The sequence below is a fragment of the Rutilus rutilus genome (assembly GCF_951802725.1).
Source record: "Rutilus rutilus genome assembly, chromosome: 18".
NCBI lineage: Eukaryota > Metazoa > Chordata > Actinopteri > Cypriniformes > Leuciscidae > Rutilus > Rutilus rutilus.
Window position 1 is genome coordinate 34,509,611 of NC_140231.1, and position 17,917 is coordinate 34,527,527.

The 17,917-nt window shown below is 37.9% G+C and overlaps 1 protein-coding gene and 1 long non-coding RNA gene across 2 annotated transcripts in view; one reads left to right on the top strand and one right to left on the bottom strand.

The window, feature by feature from the left end:
• The window catches only part of LOC311277086 (carboxypeptidase inhibitor SmCI-like), a 103,360-nt gene that overhangs the window by 21,285 nt on the left and 64,158 nt on the right, over positions 1-17,917 (top strand). The window lies entirely within an intron of this gene.
• LOC311277210 lies at positions 6,434-13,499 on the bottom strand. The gene is made up of 4 exons (XR_014625182.1): positions 12,564-13,499; positions 10,321-11,562; positions 9,419-9,522; positions 6,434-9,133 (listed from the first exon to the last, which is right to left on the bottom strand). It is a non-coding gene; the product is annotated as an uncharacterized lncRNA (long non-coding RNA).

Sequence of the window (17,917 nt, forward strand, 5' to 3'; positions counted from 1 at the left end):
ACAAGATCTTAGAAAGAAAGAGACTCATACATGTTTTTATACAGTTAACAAAGGGACTGATTATCTTCGGATAAGTATTTAATGGATGCTAGATAATTCTTACATTCATTTTTAAAACAAGTTAAAGAGGGTTTACTGTTATTCCACTTGCTTTTATGAATATGATATTTACCCAAGGAAATAATAACGTTTAACATCAATGACATATTTTTAGAGAGACCTAAAACATATATCAAAACCTGAGATACATTTAGTGAAGAAATATCAGTACCAATACTTGGCCAGCTGTAAAGATCCTGCCAGAATTTCAGTGTGAATTTCAGAATTAATGTTCAATGGTTTCAGGCTCTTTTGAGCAAAATCCGCATTAAATCTACTTCACAACAGAATCTTCTCCGTAAGATTTCAGCAGCAGGATAAACATTATTGATGATTTTAAAATGCATCTCCTTTATTTTAGGTACAATTGGCCTTTTAAGATAACAATACTTGTTACTGAATGTTTCATTTTCATTCATTTTAACTTTTGTTGGTGTATTGAAAACGTAAAATAATTTACTTTTAAATAAATTTCTAATTACTTTTTTATTGCACTTTTTATCCCAAATGTACACTTCTCCAATCTTCAACTCAGGCAATTTAACAGATACATTTGAATATGTAAGTGTGTTTTGTATTATTTGTTTTAGTGGAAGAGGGATTGCTCTACAAACAATTCTCTAAAAGAACATGTTACCGCAAATTTCTCTATGAAAGAATTATATTGAATAAATTGACTAGCTTCATCTATCAAATCAGCAACAAATAAAACTTTTTTTTCTCCAACCACTCTTGTTTGAATAATGATTTTCTGGTCCTATTATTCCACAGGGTGGATCCATGAGGTGTGAAGTTGTGAGTAAACATCATTTTCCAGTATTGCAAAATCTGCTTGTGAAAATTTGAAAGCTTTATTGGCAATTTAGAAATCTCAAAATCACATTTCAGCAAAAACTTTGGTATATAAAACCACATTGAATTAGGCTGTGCTAAATTAGCCTGGCTAACGTCAGACCAAGTCTTGTGCTGCGTTCCAGTCCAAAATTGTCATGCCCTTCACTCGCTAACTTCCCTCCGTCTCGTTTACTCGGATGTACGTCATTGCTTACGATGCATGAGTGCCCACTACTGGCGGAAACTGCAATGGGCTGAACTGGAACGCCCTAAGCCCTTGATCACTTGGAATCAGCTAAAGAGTTGATTTATTATTTAAAAATTTTCCCTTTAAGAATTTGTTTAATGCAGCATCCAAATGTATATAGGTGTGTGTGGGTTGTTTTAAATAAAAAAAATATATAATTAATATATCATAGAGTTGTTTGTTGTGGTGGTGATTAGATGAGATTTGTGGTGACGTCACAATCGTACTGCATTGTGGGACATATAGGTGCCTGAAGTGTATATATGAAGTAGACTCGCTCCCTCGGTCAAAATCGAGGGAACGAGGGTCTGTCCATATAAACTTCCCTCGTCCACTTCACGAAGTGGAACGCACTTGGCGGCGGGGATTCCCTCGAGGGGAAGTGCTTAGGGAAGTTCGCAAGTGCGTGTCTAAAAGTGGACTGGAACGCAGCATTGGTCTGGGAACCACGTGTTCATTTTCTCGTATTTGAGGCGTGGTTTACGAATGCCCAGAGCCGTTTATTGGGCGCTATGAATGTCTATCAAATGCGCCTGTATGTAGCTCATAGCCAATCGCTTCAATTATACCAGATGACGTATGTAGAGTGACAGAAATTCAACGAGGAAAAAGACGATGGGTCAAAGATTTATTTGTACACGATGGCGTTTAGCGAATATTACCGTTTGTGCAAGATAACAAGAGGGTAGAAGGTAACGTCGAGTCTGATGCCATGTTGGATCCATAGATATAAACAAACTGCTTCGGTGTCGTCATCGTCTTGCTGCTACCTCCCCGTTCTGAGATTGGTTCCCTTTTTCAGGGGAAAATCTGGTCCATGGTGTCCAGACTGCCTGAGCAAGGCAGTATGGGGAAACCCAGGCTAGTGCTAAATATGATTTTATCCAATTCAGCTTGAGTACTCCAATCATTGATTCAAATTCAGTGGCTTTCAGCCCTCCATTTTTATAGTCTTTAATCATCTGGGATTTTTTTTATATAATAAGTTTTATTTTTCCAAATAAAATAAAAAATGACAAAGTTAACCTTTTTTATCAATTGAGGAGAAACATAAAGGGAATAAGATGGGTATAATAATTTACATATACCTTCTGCTTTAGTCAAAAGGATTCTGCCTATAATAGATAGATCTCTCATAAGCCAGTGATTAAGAGATTTTTTCATACTATCTATTCTCTCTTCTATATTTACTAGTTCTCTTGTATTTTAATCTTTAGATATCCAAGGTATTTTACTTCAGTTTTAACTGGAATGGAATCTATACTTTCCTATACATCACACGAATACAAAGGTAACAATTCACATTTTTTTTTTAGATTTAAGCACAGACCCGGTGCTCTTGAAAAAAATGAAATAATATTCAGGGCTTTCTCAATTATAGATTTGTCTTTTAAAAATATTACTGTATCATCAGCAGATTGACTGATTAGATACTCATAGCCACAAATGGTTATTCCTTTTAATTGAGGATGGTGGACAATTAAGTAAGCTAGCATTTGAGTGCATAATATAAACAATTTTGGAGAAATTGGACAACCCTGTCTGATTCCACACAAAATTTCAATTCTAGGAGTCATTCCAGGATTGAGGGATATATAACTATAAATATCATTATATAACATTTTAATAACCTTGCAAAACCCTTCTCCAAAACCAAACCTTTTAAGAGTTGTAAATATAAATTCATGCTCCACAGTATCAAATGCTTTAAAAAAAAATCTATAAATAAAATAAGGCTATTTGATTGTATCATTGAATTATAATCGATCATATCTAGAATTAATCTAATGGGATTTTGGATATATCTTCCCTTAATAAATGCTGATTGAAACTCCTCAAGTTTTAGACGATTAGCATAAACCAAGGCAAATAACTTATAATCGGTGCATAGAAGAGTTATTGGTCTCCAGTTATCTAATGACAACAATTGTTTCTTGGGTTTAGGCAGCAAGGTTATTAATCCTGTTTTCATTGTGGGGGATAAGCTCCCTTTCTGAATGCATTCCAAAAATGCATTATATAATAATTTCTTTATATCCTTCCAGAAATGCTTTAAAAATTCTGTTGTTAAACCGTCGATACCTGGTGATTTGCCATTTTTCATTTGATGCCACATCTTTTTCTGCTATAGTCAACTCATCATCGATTAAGTTTTTATCATCCTCCTTTAGTTTTTGAATATTATCTGTAATATTTTTAAATAAAGAATCACAATCTGCCTTTTTAAATTTAGATATATAAAGGTTACGACAGAAAAGCCAAATTTCGTTCTGGATTTCTTTATGATCTTCAATTATAATATCATTCATCCATCCATCCATCTTCTTCCGCTTATCCGGGGCCGGGTCGCGGGGGCAGCATCTAAGCAGAGATCCCCAGACTTCCCTCTCCCTAGACACTTCCTCCAGCTCTTCTGGGGGGATACCGAGGCGTTCCCAGGCCAGCCGGGAGACATAGTCTCTCCAGCGTGTCCTAGGTCTTCCCCGGGGTCTCCTCCCAGTGGGACGCGCCCAGAACACCTTCCCGGGAAGGCGTCCAGGAGGCATCCGGAACAGATGCCCGAGCCACCTCAGCTGACCCCTCTCGATGTGGAGGAGCAGCGGCTCTACTCTGAGCTCCTCCCGAGTGACCGAGCTTCTCACCCTATCTCTAAGGGATCGCCCAGCCACCCTACGGAGAAAGCTCATTTCGGCCGCCTGTATCCGGGATCTTGTCCTTTCGGTCATGACCCAAAGCTCATGACCATAGGTGAGAGTAGGAACGTAGATTGACCGGTAAATCGAGAGCTTTGCCTTGCGGCTCAGCTCTTTCTTTACCACGACAGACCGGTACAGCGACCGCATTACTGCAGAAGCTGCACCGATCCGTCTGTCAATCTCCCGTTCCATCCTTCCCTCACTCGTGAACAAAACCCCAAGATACTTAAACTCCTCCACTTGAGGCAGGAACTCTCCACCAACCTGAAGTGAGCAAGCCACCCTTTTCCGACTGAGGACCATGGCCTCGGATTTGGAGGTGCTGATTCTCATCCCAGCCGCTTCACACTCGGCTGCAAACCGTCCCAGTGCATGCTGAAGGTCCTGGCTTGATGAGGCCAACACGACAACATCATCTGCAAAGAGCAGAGACGAAATCGTGTTGTCACCAAACCTGACACCCTCCGGCCCCTGGCTGCGCCTAGAAATTCTGTCCATAAAAATCATGAACAGAACCAGCGACAAATGGCAGCCCTGCCGGAGTCCAACACGCACCGGGAACAAGTCTGACTTACTGCTGGCAATACGAACCAAGCTCCTGCTTCGGTCATACAGGGACCAGATAGCCCTTAGCAAAGGACCCCGGACCCCATACTCCCGGAGCACCCTCCACAGGCTGCAGCGAGGGACACAGTCGAATGCCTTCTCCAAATCCACAAAGCACATGTGGACTGGTTGGGCAAACTCCCATGAACCCTCCAGCACCCTGTAGAGGGTATAGAGCTGGTCCAGTGTTCCACGGCCTGGACGAAAACCACACTGTTCCTCCTGAATCTGAGGTTCTACTATCGGCCGGATTTTCCTCTCCAGTACCCTGGCATAGACTTTCCCAGGGAGGCAGAGAAGTGTGATCCCCCTGTAGTTGGAACACACCCTCCGGTCCCCCTTCTTAAAAAGAGGGACCACCCCCCCGGTCTGCCATCCCAGAGGCACTGTCCCCGACCGCCACGCGATGTTGCAGAAGCGTGTCAGCCAAGACAGCCCCACAACATCCAGAGACTTGAGGTACTCAGGGTGGATCTCATCCACCCCCGGTGCCTTGCCACCGAGGAGTTTCTTGACTACCTCGGTGACTTCAGCTTGGGTGATGGACGAGTCCACCTCTGAGCACTCAGCCTCTGCTTCCTCAATGGAAGACGTGACAGCGGGATTGAGGAGATCCTCAAAGTATTCCTTCCACCGTCCAACGACATCCCCAGTTGAGGTCAACAGCTCCCCACCTCTACTGTAAACAGCGTTGGTAGGGCACTGCTTCCCTCTCCTGAGGCGCCAGACGGTTTGCCAGAATCTCTTCGAGGCCAGCCGATAGTCCTTCTCCATGGCCTCACCGAACTCCTCCCAGGCCCACAACCACCCGGGCTGCAGTCCGCTTGGCCTGCCGGTACCTGTCAGCTGCCTCAGGAGTCCCACAAGCCAAGATCATATTTTCTTTGTTTGTCTTTGTTTTTCAAGGCCGAAAAAATACAATGAACTTTTTTCTCCTTTTTCAATCCACCGGGAATCTTGAGCGGATATAAGCTCCATTTGCTTTTTATGAATATAACTCATCTAACTGAGATTGTAACTCTTGAAGTTTTGCTGTGTTTTGCTGTGAATTAACTGACAAGAAATGTATTTCCCCAATCAATTCCTTTTGTTTTTGTTTTCTCATCATTGATAAGAATTTTCCTGTATCAACGGCTATTATTTTGACCTTAAATTTAAACCATTCCCATTTATCATGCAAGACATGTCAAGCTTTTCAATCTCCTCAATGGGAGTCATCACCTGTTGACAAAAGCTATCATTATTTAACAAATCATTATTGAATTTCCAAATATTAGGAGAGAACTGAGGTTTCTTAGAAATGGATAAAGACATAGTGACCATACAATGATCCATAAGTGGGGAAGCTGAAATGATAGATTCTGAAACATCCTTACATAATTCACTAGTAATAAGCCAATAATCTAGTCTTGAGCATTGTCCGTTACCTGAGGGGTTAAACCATGTATATTGAATGCTGTTCGGGTTAGTTATTCTCCAGTAATCAACCACATTTGTTGTTGTACACAGATTCAATATCGTATCATTATACACAGATTGTGTACTACTTTGGGGTTTTCGGTCTAACCATAAATCAGGTGCTATATTAAAGTCTCCCCCCATTATCACATTTACTGATTTATAAGGCAAGGCAAGACAAGTTTATTTATATAGCACATTTCATACACAATGGCAATTCAAAGTGCTTTACACAGAAGTGATTAAAATAATAAAAGAAATAAGAATAATTAAAACAGTTTAGAAAAATAAAATAAAATACAGTACTGAACTACTGAAACTAAGGTCTGACTCTAGTGTCACACCAAGATTCCTGACTTGATGTTTAGTTGTTTGACCCCTAGAGTGAAGGTATGCGTTCACCTTGAGAACTTCATCTTTGTTTCCAAACGCAATGACTTCAGTTTTGTCTTTGTTTAATTGAAGAAAGTTTTGACACATCCAACTGTTGACTTCATTGATGCATTGTCACAGGGAGTCAATGGGGTTGTAGTCGTTAGGCGATAGGGCTAAGTAAATCTGTGTGTCGTCTGCATAGCTGTGGTAAGAGATTTGGTTCTTTCTCATTATTTGGCTCATTGGGAGCATATACAGGTTGAACAGGAGTGGTGCAAGAATTGAGCCTTGAGGGACTCCGCATGTCATGGATGTCCACTCAGACTTATGGTCTCCTATACTCACATAATAACCTCTCCCATCTAAGTATGACCTGAACCATTTTAGGACTATCCCAGAAAGCCCCACCCAGTTTTCCAGCCTGTCCAGAAGTATGTTATGATCGACAGTGTCAAATGCAGCACTGAGGTCGAGTAGTACCAGCACTGATAATTTGCCTGAATCAGTATTTAAGCGAATATCGTTTATTATCTTTATGAGCGCTGTCTCTGTGCTGTGGTGCGGTCAGAAACCAGATTGAAAATGGTCAAAGGATCCATTCAAGCTCAAGAATTTGTTCAGCTGATTGAAGACAACTTTTTCAATGATCTTGCCTATGAAAGGAAGATTTGAGATCGGTCTATAGTTGCCTAATATGGTCTTATCCAGATTGCTCTTTTTCAGGAGTGGCTTAACAACTGCAGTTTTCAGGGATATGCTTGTCAATAAACATTGGTCAGTCTACTTTTTGTGATTTTATTTTTATTACTTTTTTTTGTGCAAAACATACAGAGATGATGTTAATGACATAAAACTTTGCATACAATATACAAAATATATTAACAAAAGAAAAGAAAAGAGGAAAGAAGAGTTAACAATGAGCTGAAAAATATGCTAGAGAAAAAGAACGAGGGTAAGATATTAATCTTTACATCAGTTACACTGGACAATTTTCGTCATGCTATGTCTAAATAAGTTTCATAAGAAATGTTAGGTAATGCAGGGTCCAAAGATGAGAAGGCAAGTTTTAAAGTTGAGACATTCACACACGGATATATAACACTTATTTTATACAAATATTAAAAGGAATGGAACTGAAAATATTAGTGCTCGCTCCTCTATAGTCGCGTTTAATGGATTTTTTTTTTTTTTGGCGAAAAGGTAATGAAGTTTTAACTGCAATAGTTCACATTTTCAAACGATGAATAGTTTATTTGCGTTGGGTGACTACAGTAATCTACAGCAGTGTTGACAACAGTGGCTGACATTAACCTCTACAAACGTATCTGTGTCCTAATAGAGTGTATATCAGCTCTATAAGCTATAGCCAGTGTTTCCCAGCCTCCACAGTCCCGTCAGTAATGCTCAAGTTCCCATTATCAACACCAAAATACTCGTGTTCCTGTTTCCTGAATACAGGACAGTCTCTGACTCGGCATGAGACATATATGAAACACTTCTATAAAGACACAACAATATTACAAATAACTCACTTCTGATTTCCATGCAAGCTCTGCTTAATATTTATATATAAACTTAGTACTCTTCTTATATATTATTTGCACTTTAAATCAAGTCTTTTTAGGGATAGTTCGCCCGAAACTGTCCACTGACTTCTAATGTATGGACAAAGAAATCTCAAAATATTGTCTTTTATGTTAACTTAAGAAAGTTATTCCGTTTTTGGTCGACATGAGGGCATTTGGACCGCAAACAGAGCAATTGAGTTTTGAGTTTATGAGTCAAGAGTTATCTCTAATAAACCTAAATGTCACAGAAAGGAAGGGTGTCTGCAGTGAGAAGAATGACATTGACTTCATTTATTGAGTGCAGATGTTTAGATTTAACTGCAGGCGGTCTGTGAATGAGACGCAGGCTTTTGCATTGAAACACAGGCAAACGCTGCACTACTGTCTCGAGAGTGTTCGTCCCAGCTGTGTGTCGAACACTGATGTGTGTCAGTTCCACAACAGCAATTCATTAACCCTCCAACATCAGGCCTCAAGAACATGTACAATACACAGTCAGCCAGTGGTTTCAGAGACATGAGAAAACAAGAAAATACGAAAAATGTAAAAGCTACATTGTTGTGAACTTCTAAAATATCAATTATATCGTTCATGATTACAAGGGGGAGAATGAGAAAAGTGTAAGTCAGAAGCACCACGAACAAACTTCCCAGAATTTGTTTGCGCTTTAGAGGAGTAAGTGATATTGCGCGTGAAAGACCGCGACAAGTGCCAAAAAAACACAGAATGATTATCAGGTAGGGGATTAAACAGATGATCGGCATGGTCAGAGAGCTAAAGTCTATGACTGATCTTAACAGAGGAACAAACCAGATGATCACAGAAACGCCACAGCAGACCTTTAGTGAATGAGATCTGTACCAGATAGGAGGAGAAACCAGAAGATATCGTTCAAAAGCAACACATGCCATAAAATACAGACCCACAATCAAACTATAAAAAAATGCATAACTCACATCCCTTATGAAAATCGTTATTAATATACAAATCATCTGAATGAGATCTGAAAGAATCAAATTAATAACAAACACTGGAGTGGAGTGATCAGATTTGATAAGACCACACAACTCTAACAGAGTTAAGATCATGATTAGAAGCTCAGTGCCTGAAAAGACACTGAAAAATGTTACTGCTGTAAACTGATGTTTCCCGATAAACCCTTCAAACTGACGGCTCCATTCATCTTCATAATCTACTCCACTTGATCCGTTGATGCTGGCCATTGTTTCATGAAATCTTGACAGGCAACACTAAATAACAAACCAGTCATTAGTTAAAAAAAAAATAGGGAAAAATATATGACATAACTTGTTTTCTGTGTGACTGTTGAAATAAAGTTTCCTCAGTTTGCTTTAGAGGAGATGTGTGTAATGTTAGAAAGCTTGAAATATGTGAAATGTGAGATTAAAGTTTGGAAATCCTCCATTTGAACAATATCACAGAAGCAAGAATGCTGTTGTTCTGAATATACAGTCCAGCACAGCTGCAAGTGTACAATGGTTTATTAAACTAGGAGTAAATCTTGAAGAACTTACGTTACTGACAGGAGTGTGTGTTTCGTCTGCAGGTCAAAGCAGAAGTTTGTGGAGCAACACACAGACTGACAGATGTTTCACAAGTTTCCACTGCTCTTCATTCACTGTAAAAACACACATCTTAAAGCTTGTGGATCTAATGTAGGAAATGCCTGAGATTACAGACAAACTATTTGATCCAACGTGTGAAACTGTAATTACCTTAAAGACACAATTAACTAACAATGGTGGTTTGAGTGAAAAACCAGTCTAACTTTCACAAATGCTTCGGCTCAACTACGACGACTGAATCTGAAAACGCTTTATATCTGATGCTTTCACTTTTAAAGTTCACTCAGTGTTTAATGATATCCTCAGTAGAATCCGAAACCCATGAATGATCGCGAGAGAAACCACAAATACTCTGATCTCTCTAAAATATTGATTCTTCTGCTGCTCTGCAAGCCTGTTTTCTTTAAGAAATGGAAATCTGTGTTGCTGACTGACTGAAATCACACTCAATGTTAATTAAAGGAAACTAGTTTAAGTGCAAATGATCACAGTAATACCAGAGGCTGGAATACAAAGATAGTTGACTATATAAACTCACGGATGAGATGATCTCATGATCTTACCTGGAATCATAATGAACATCAAACTACAAGACAGATGATGAAGTTTATGAGCTGATCACATCATCATCAAATTAATCTCAAGAACCTGAAATGGGAAGTGGTTCCTACAGGACCTTAAAGAAAACCTCCAAACCTGCTTTAAACAATTCCATCTTAATTTCTTTAGTTTCTTCTACACATAATCAAGCACACTAGAGAGTCTACAAGCTGAACAACATGTGCTAACGTTTGAATAAAGGCTGAAACACAACGACACAATAATTCCCACATGAGACGACATGATCTTACCGGGAATCAGACTGAAGACTGAAGACGCTGCTCATCAGGAGATGATGGTGTTTATGAGCTGCTCACGTTCTTTTATAGCCTGAATTAACTCCAGAAACACCAAACACAGATGCATTAAACATCATTAGCAGTTAATGAACATGCAATCGCATCAGCAATCAGCCAAACTCCACAATATTAAACCATTTAAAGCCACAAGTGTTATAGAAAGGAAAATGTGAATAACCAGAAATACAGTGATATAATACTCAGATTTTGTCATACTGTAAGTTTATCAAATTATGATTAAGCAGTAAGGGCTAAATAAAAACATCAGTAAAGACAAAATATTATAACAACTTTTCCTACTGAAAACAAAATCACTACATGTTTATTTGCAGTTTCATTCCAGACACTGATGTTTGTGAATCACCGCATCAATCCGTCAGTAAACGTTGAGTTAGTTTGATTCTGCACTACGCTTTAATAATGTTCCCCTAGTGTGTGTGATGTAGTGATACATGTAAAGTATACTAACTGTCTCCAAACGAGAAATGGGCATTTGAATAGAATAGGCGTGATCACATCCTGAATATTAATGGTTTCACACCTGAGAAAGACAAAGACCCTCCCCTAATGGCCCTATTAGGAGCTATCAGGCCCTGTCATTCTGACCAACCTTGCACAAAGAATGAGGAGATTTAAAAAAGAATGGCTTTTTAATTTGTTTGGATTTATTTACAACACAACCTAATCCAAAGATACACAACAAATGACAAAAAAGCACATTATTGAAAACAATGATCCAAAGATCTTTTTTTTTTTTTTTGGCCTTCAAACGCCTTAAAATGCACATTATGTAGTTCCGAGAAATCAAAATTTTCTCTGGGGAGCATGCCCCCCAACCACCCTAACTACGTCACACTTTAATGCGCGTGTCAGTGCCAAGGCTGAATCTTTAAACCAGTCTGCCCCGCCCGCCCGCATATAGGCCTACAATATACATTATTAGGCTTGTTTGAGATGAGCAAAATCTGCGCAGAACCGATCATCGGTGATCAGCGCGAGATGCATGCCGGTTAGAAATGTGTCCGAGTGCGGTCCGCCTTGCTCTGATGTCATGCTGACGTATGTCAAAAATATATCGCGAGCGCAAGGCGCACCTGTCGGATTCTGCAGTCAGTTCTCCACCGACTGCGCTGATCAAAAGCATGATGGGAAACGACTTACTGACGACACAGCTTAATGCTCATTGGTTTAACCCTCATGTGGTGTTCGTGTTTTTGACTGGAGAAGATTTTCTTTTTCCTGAAAATACTAGTTAATGTTATCGCATTGAACTGAAACTTAGTGACTTTGTTCACAGAGACTATAACAACTTGTCCAAATTTATTTATTTTTTTTTACTTTTTTTGGTGTTGTTTTTTTCACCTTGTTACACTTATGGTGTTCCCGGTCAAAAATGACAGGCCTACACAAAATAGCTTATAAATCCCTCGTTATGCTATATTATCCACAAAAATTGGATTCAATCTTTTTATCAACTTGTTTCCTTTCAATTAGGACTGGTTTTGTATTCAATTTTCAAACAGTTTAATTGTAGGAGTCATTTATCCGAGCTTATGCACCTCAGTTTTTGAGTGAAAAAAGCATTATTTGTTAATAATTTTGGCAATATTGAGAAAAATGCCTACTATCAAATAAATGAGGTCTATGAATAATCAGATGCAAATATAAATATAAAACCAGTCCAAATTGAAAGAGAACAAGTGGACAAAATGATGGAATCCAAGATTGGGTGAAAATATGGTATAATGCGTGATTTATAAGCTATTTTTTATAGGCCGGTCATTTTTGACCGGGAACACCACAAGTGTGACTATGTGCCATATTTTTTACAAAACAAAAGTTTCAAAACAAAATTCCTGGTAAAATATTAGAGTAGACTAGTGTGATCAACAGTAGCCATTTTTTTTTTTTTTTTTTTTTCATATTTCCAAATTTACTCATACAATATTTGTTTTTTACTCAAAAAATTAGATGCATACTCTCAGATAAATGAGGCCCATGATTAATCAGATGCAAACAGAAATATAAAACCAGTCCTAATTGAAAGAGAACAAGTTGACAAAAAGATTGAATCCAAGATTGGGTGAAAATATGGTATAATGAGTGATTTATAAGCTTTTTTTTATGGGCCTGTCATTTTTGACCGGGAACACCACAGGTGTTATAGGGTTTTGAACACCACATGAGGGTTAAACAACCGTGATGTATTGTTCTCTTTTAAAATGTTTGATTTTAAAACTCTGATTTTAAAACTCATGTTTTATGTGTAGTATACGTTATGCGTGAGTATTCCCAAACTATCTGACAGTGCGATCTCTATGGGTTATGCAATGTAATTTTTATTAAAAACAAAACAAAAACACTAGTCTGTATTAAAGAAAAAAAGACTATTAAACATGTAGGCTATTTGGAATGGAATTAAATAAGTAGGCTACTTTGAGTGTCTTGTTCATTATATTTATTTTCATATAAAAGCAACAGAACTTAAATTCCATCCAGATTATTAGCAACACTGTGCACGAGCGTGAATCCGGAGGGTTGTTCCATAAAACAAGATTAGAATACAAGCCAGGCTTATTTTGGTTAGTCAGACTTATTGTCGGTGGATTCTGTTTCATAAAGCAAACTTAAAATAGTTCAAACTCAGTTACCCTGGCAACTTATGCTGGGAAACTAGCCTGGTCCAGGCCAGGCTAACTGTCAGGCTAAGCCTCAGCTGTTACACAGATCCTCTAACACTGACCGACAAGAACACAATGATATTACCACTGACACTCTCATACCATTATTGGACTTTATTAACCACTATTAGTCCAAAAATAAATACACAGTATACAGAAAATCAACTTAAATAAGGCTACAATGATAAATTAGAGTCTAGACAATATAGACCTATATATATATAGATAGATAGGCCTAAATACAATATATATACTACAGGTTTTCTTTTTTACTGGCTGAATGTTTTGTGCCCAAGATTTAATTAGATTGTTTTAAAGATTTATGAATACAATTCTCTCTGGTTTTGTTTGGCAACTGTAGTACATGTTTATGATTATTAGAAGAACATTAGAACACAATCTAAAAAAAAAGCTTTTTAAAGCAGAAGTTAAAATCACAAAATTAAAAATAAATAATTACAAAAGCAGAGTGTAAATTTTAACTGGTAAGATGATTCTGAGCTTAGTAATTGACAGTATATTAGCCTACATTTGATTTACCCCATTACAATAGTCCCTTTACAGTTATGCTATCATAAAAATACACTTGTAGGTTTAAACTTGATGCAACTACGCCATCTAGGGGCAGTTTGATTCAGTGTGACAGTGGGATTTGCTGCATTTACCCACACTGGAGATAAAGAGATAAGGGGTAAGTCACGCAATTTGAGAGGTCTGGGACAATCGATGTTTTCTTATAATTCTAAGTACATATGTCTCGTATTTTGTCATGCAATGTACTTATGATTTCAGGTAACTATTTTGAGTTTAGTTGATGATTTATGTGTCTTGTAAAGCCATGTTTTAGAGATTTGCAACCAAGCATATTTTCATGTGAACTAGCGTGCTAATTGTCCCGAGATCTATTTGCTGAACCCACGATTCAACACTGTCATACTGTGTTCCAGGTAATTATCTTATGTTGTGTAAATGGTTTTATCGTCATGTTATTTGTTGTATGCAAGTCGAGTTTAGCTATCTTGCAGACCAGCGTGGTAGTCTTGAGATTAGCCACACATGTGCTCGAGTGTTGCGTTTGCAATGATAATGTTCCTTATTTTGTTATTTCAATATAATGTAAAATGGATCAAGTAGTTTCATTATTGTACTGCTGAAATGTACTGTATGTTGTATGTAGAGATTATAATTCAGCCTAGATATTCGAAAACCACTATACGATCACACACATTTTTATTTTGTTTCAAAGACATACAAGTTATGCATTTTTGTTGTGAATATGCTTGATATCTAATTTGATTTATTTCACATTAGTAGTATCACATACATTTGTAACTAGCACAAATACATTCCTGTATTTGTATAGCATTTACCAACACTGGAGATAAAGAGATAAGGGATTGTTGTCCCGAGATCTATTTGCTGAACCCACGATTCAACACTGTCATACTGTGTTCCAGCAATAAAGAAACCTGATCCAAGTGGTTGTCCGTGGTGATGTGTAGCAGCAACAGTAGGATGGAGTGACCCGTTACACACACACACACACACACATATATATATATATATATATATATATATATATATATATATATAAAATGTACTTTATTATGTCTTTCAATTCAAACACATTTAACACAATTAGGGGAGAGTGGGGTGATTTGTGCCAGGGGGGGAAGTAGTTCCACCCTTGTTTCTGGAAAACCATAGAAGAAATTGGTCATGTGACCACATCATTTTGAAAAGCAATCACTTTTACTCATCCTCCAAAGAAGAGAGACACATGGCATGAGAGTTAAGCATATTTTAGTGCAAAAAACATTTTTTTCCCTTTCAAAGTAAAATTTCTATGATTAAGGTTTTTTGATTGTAGTGTCTGAACAATTATAGACAAGTTTGAAAACATTTCACACATGTTTTAGTGCTTTAGTAGGCTACACAATGAGTCTATACAGTTAGCATGATGTTAGCTCTTAACTGCTGGATCATGCTAGTTTTTCAATCTTGTGGGTCCGGGGTGATTTGTGCCAAAGGGCCTGGGTTAAGTTGTGCCAGATCCAGACCACCTAGACCAACATTCTCAGAGGGGATAATCTTGACAAGTGAGGAGATGGGCATGCCTCATCATTGTTTGACTTAGGCCTGCCTGTTATTTGTTTAATTTAGCTAACACTGATTTCTGTTTTGAGGTTGCACTATGTTATTAAAGAGAAGTTTTATTCCATTTTTAAGTGGCCTATGTCACAATAGGATGTTTAGAAATTAACCTAGTCACTTTATTCTTATATGTTACATAATTGACAGACAGCGCTATGTCAACAGGCCCTTTGCCAAAGCCTTTTTGCCTGAAATGATTCACAAATATCATATATTGTGTTGCTATGGTGCTCTAAATGGTTGCTAGGGCGTAGCTTCATAGCTTCACAATGATCCTGAGAGACTTATTGGTCGTCTGAGTAAAATGAGCCCGCCCCCTTGTCTCTATGACACTGTGATCCAGAGTTATGTTCAATACAAAATCCCTATGCAATTGACCATAGTAGGAAAAACGCATGCTATGGTATTCCAGGGTGACAATATCTAAATAAACCTTAAATTAGTAATTTTGTATTGAATTTATCTTGCTTTCATATAGCAGTATGGTTCATAACATTAAAATGTTCTGTTTTACTTCAGAAATCACTGGCACAATTTACCCCCAATGTATTCCCCCAAAGGCACAACTTCCCCCGCACCAGGGGCAAGTTGTGCCATGAGACCACTTTTTTTCCAAGAGCTATATTTCTGAAACAATTTATTTCAGATCCAAAGTTATTGTTCTCAGGGATGCACCACATCCTGAAATATATGTACATCCTTAAGTTGAAGGCATTACTGCCATGGCCTCACTTTAAAGTCACTTTGAGTAAAAACTGGCACAACTCACCCCACTCTCCCCTATACAAATGGGCAGTTCCTTTAAAGACATCATATTTTCCCCCAATAAATATTCCTTATTTTTCCTTCTACTTTTTTTCCTTTTGTGATAATACCCACCAACACATAGCCTAAAAACACACATGATTAGAACAATAACCAAAAAGTACATAGTTAGACACTTTTACATATGATTTAAGGGGGAAAAGACAAAAAACAATAAATAAATAGTAATAAAAATTTAACATTAACATATGTATATCAAACTCTTATAATGACACATAATTCCAATAGTTATTCAAGTAATATTATTTAAAGGGGTACTTCACCTCTGGGAAGATGAATGTGTATTTAAAATAGGTCATTTAAGTAGAGGAAATTTGAAGAATTTTTTTTATTTGGAGCCTTCTAGACTGAGAAAAGCCAGAAAATGTATTTTTGGCTTATGTGGATGAAAGACAACAACTCCCAGAATGCACTTGCTTCGCTGTCTTAGGAGGCCACGCCTACCGGTAAGAGTGCGCAGTTTAAAACAACAAAGCTAGCCTACGTGAAGAGTTTGCGAGGGATTTAGAGATAGCCCAAAATGTCCGGGATCCGGCTTTTGCGTTCTACAGCCGCCATTCATCATGTTTACTGTGGCGAGCGGGACGAGGCTGACGGCCGCGGGAGAACAGCGCGAGGCCGGTGGCATGATTACTGAGACGCGCCGGGTCTCCCATCTCTCACGGAGGAGCGGGAATTTTTCTTAGCAATGGTAAAACGCACATCAACCGATCACTTGTTTAGCGTTCATGTAAACACTACATTCAGATTCACCAATCGGAATGAATTCAGTTAGATTGAAACAAAAGGTGTGCATGTAAACAAGGAATAGCGACCGCAGAAAGCAAAAGCTGAATCCCGTAAGTTACATTTTTGAACGATCTCGCCCGCCGGACAAGTCCGGGAAAAGGAGGATGGTTACTTACTCAGCTTTCTCCTACTATTCAGCTTTCTCCACAGAACAAGAGCCTGCTAGCTTAGCTTCCACAGAAAGACGGCTGACAATGTGTACATTCTGACTGAGTGAGATCCCACCCTGTATGGGCGGGCTGAAAACATGCGGAACAACGCCATCTACTGGCTGTAGTCTTTAGCCTCTGGCCAGAAAATCCTCCGATGACGCAAAATGAGGATTTTTGCGTCATCGGAGGATTTTTTCCAGACAAAAAAAAAATACATAAATCTCTTGTCTCAGGGGGATATGAGGGTGGAAAGCACGGTAATTCGAACATACTATAGGTTTTCTACTAATACAAAGCTTAATGCTAAATCCTGAAGTAACCCTTTAACTATCAAATATTCAATATTAAATAAGTAAATAAATAAAATAACAAATAACTAGAAATAAAAGGGAGGGAGGGTTATATAAAAACGTAGTTAATGGGCTAATATATATTCCTTTATTTTATGGAATATTCTTTGATTTTAGAGTTGCACATATCTTTTCAAAATGTATTCATTTGCTCTTAATTTCATGTTATCCTCTCCATAGTGTACTTTAGAAACTAAATCTACTCATTTAAAACTGGGGATTCTTGCTTTCTCCCAAAAATGATTGCATGTGTAATTCTCAGCATTCTAAATAAGCATACATCATCTTTATTAAGTAGCATAGGTCCTATACCCAAAACTATATTTTGTATCTTTATAGGCTATATTTAGTTTCTTAAAAATTAGGCTACTTCTGTTCACTTAAGTACTTCTGTTCGCTAGAAGTTCACTGCAACTTATCCCACATCCTAAAGATAAATTATTATAATTAGAAGATATTTCTGGTGTTATAAAATATCGCATATTAATTTTCCAAGCAAAATGTAAATTTTAGTCAGAATTATTGCGCTCCTATTTGGCGCGCATCAGCGCTCGTTCAATATTAAAATTAGCAGCAAAATGGATACATTTGCACGACT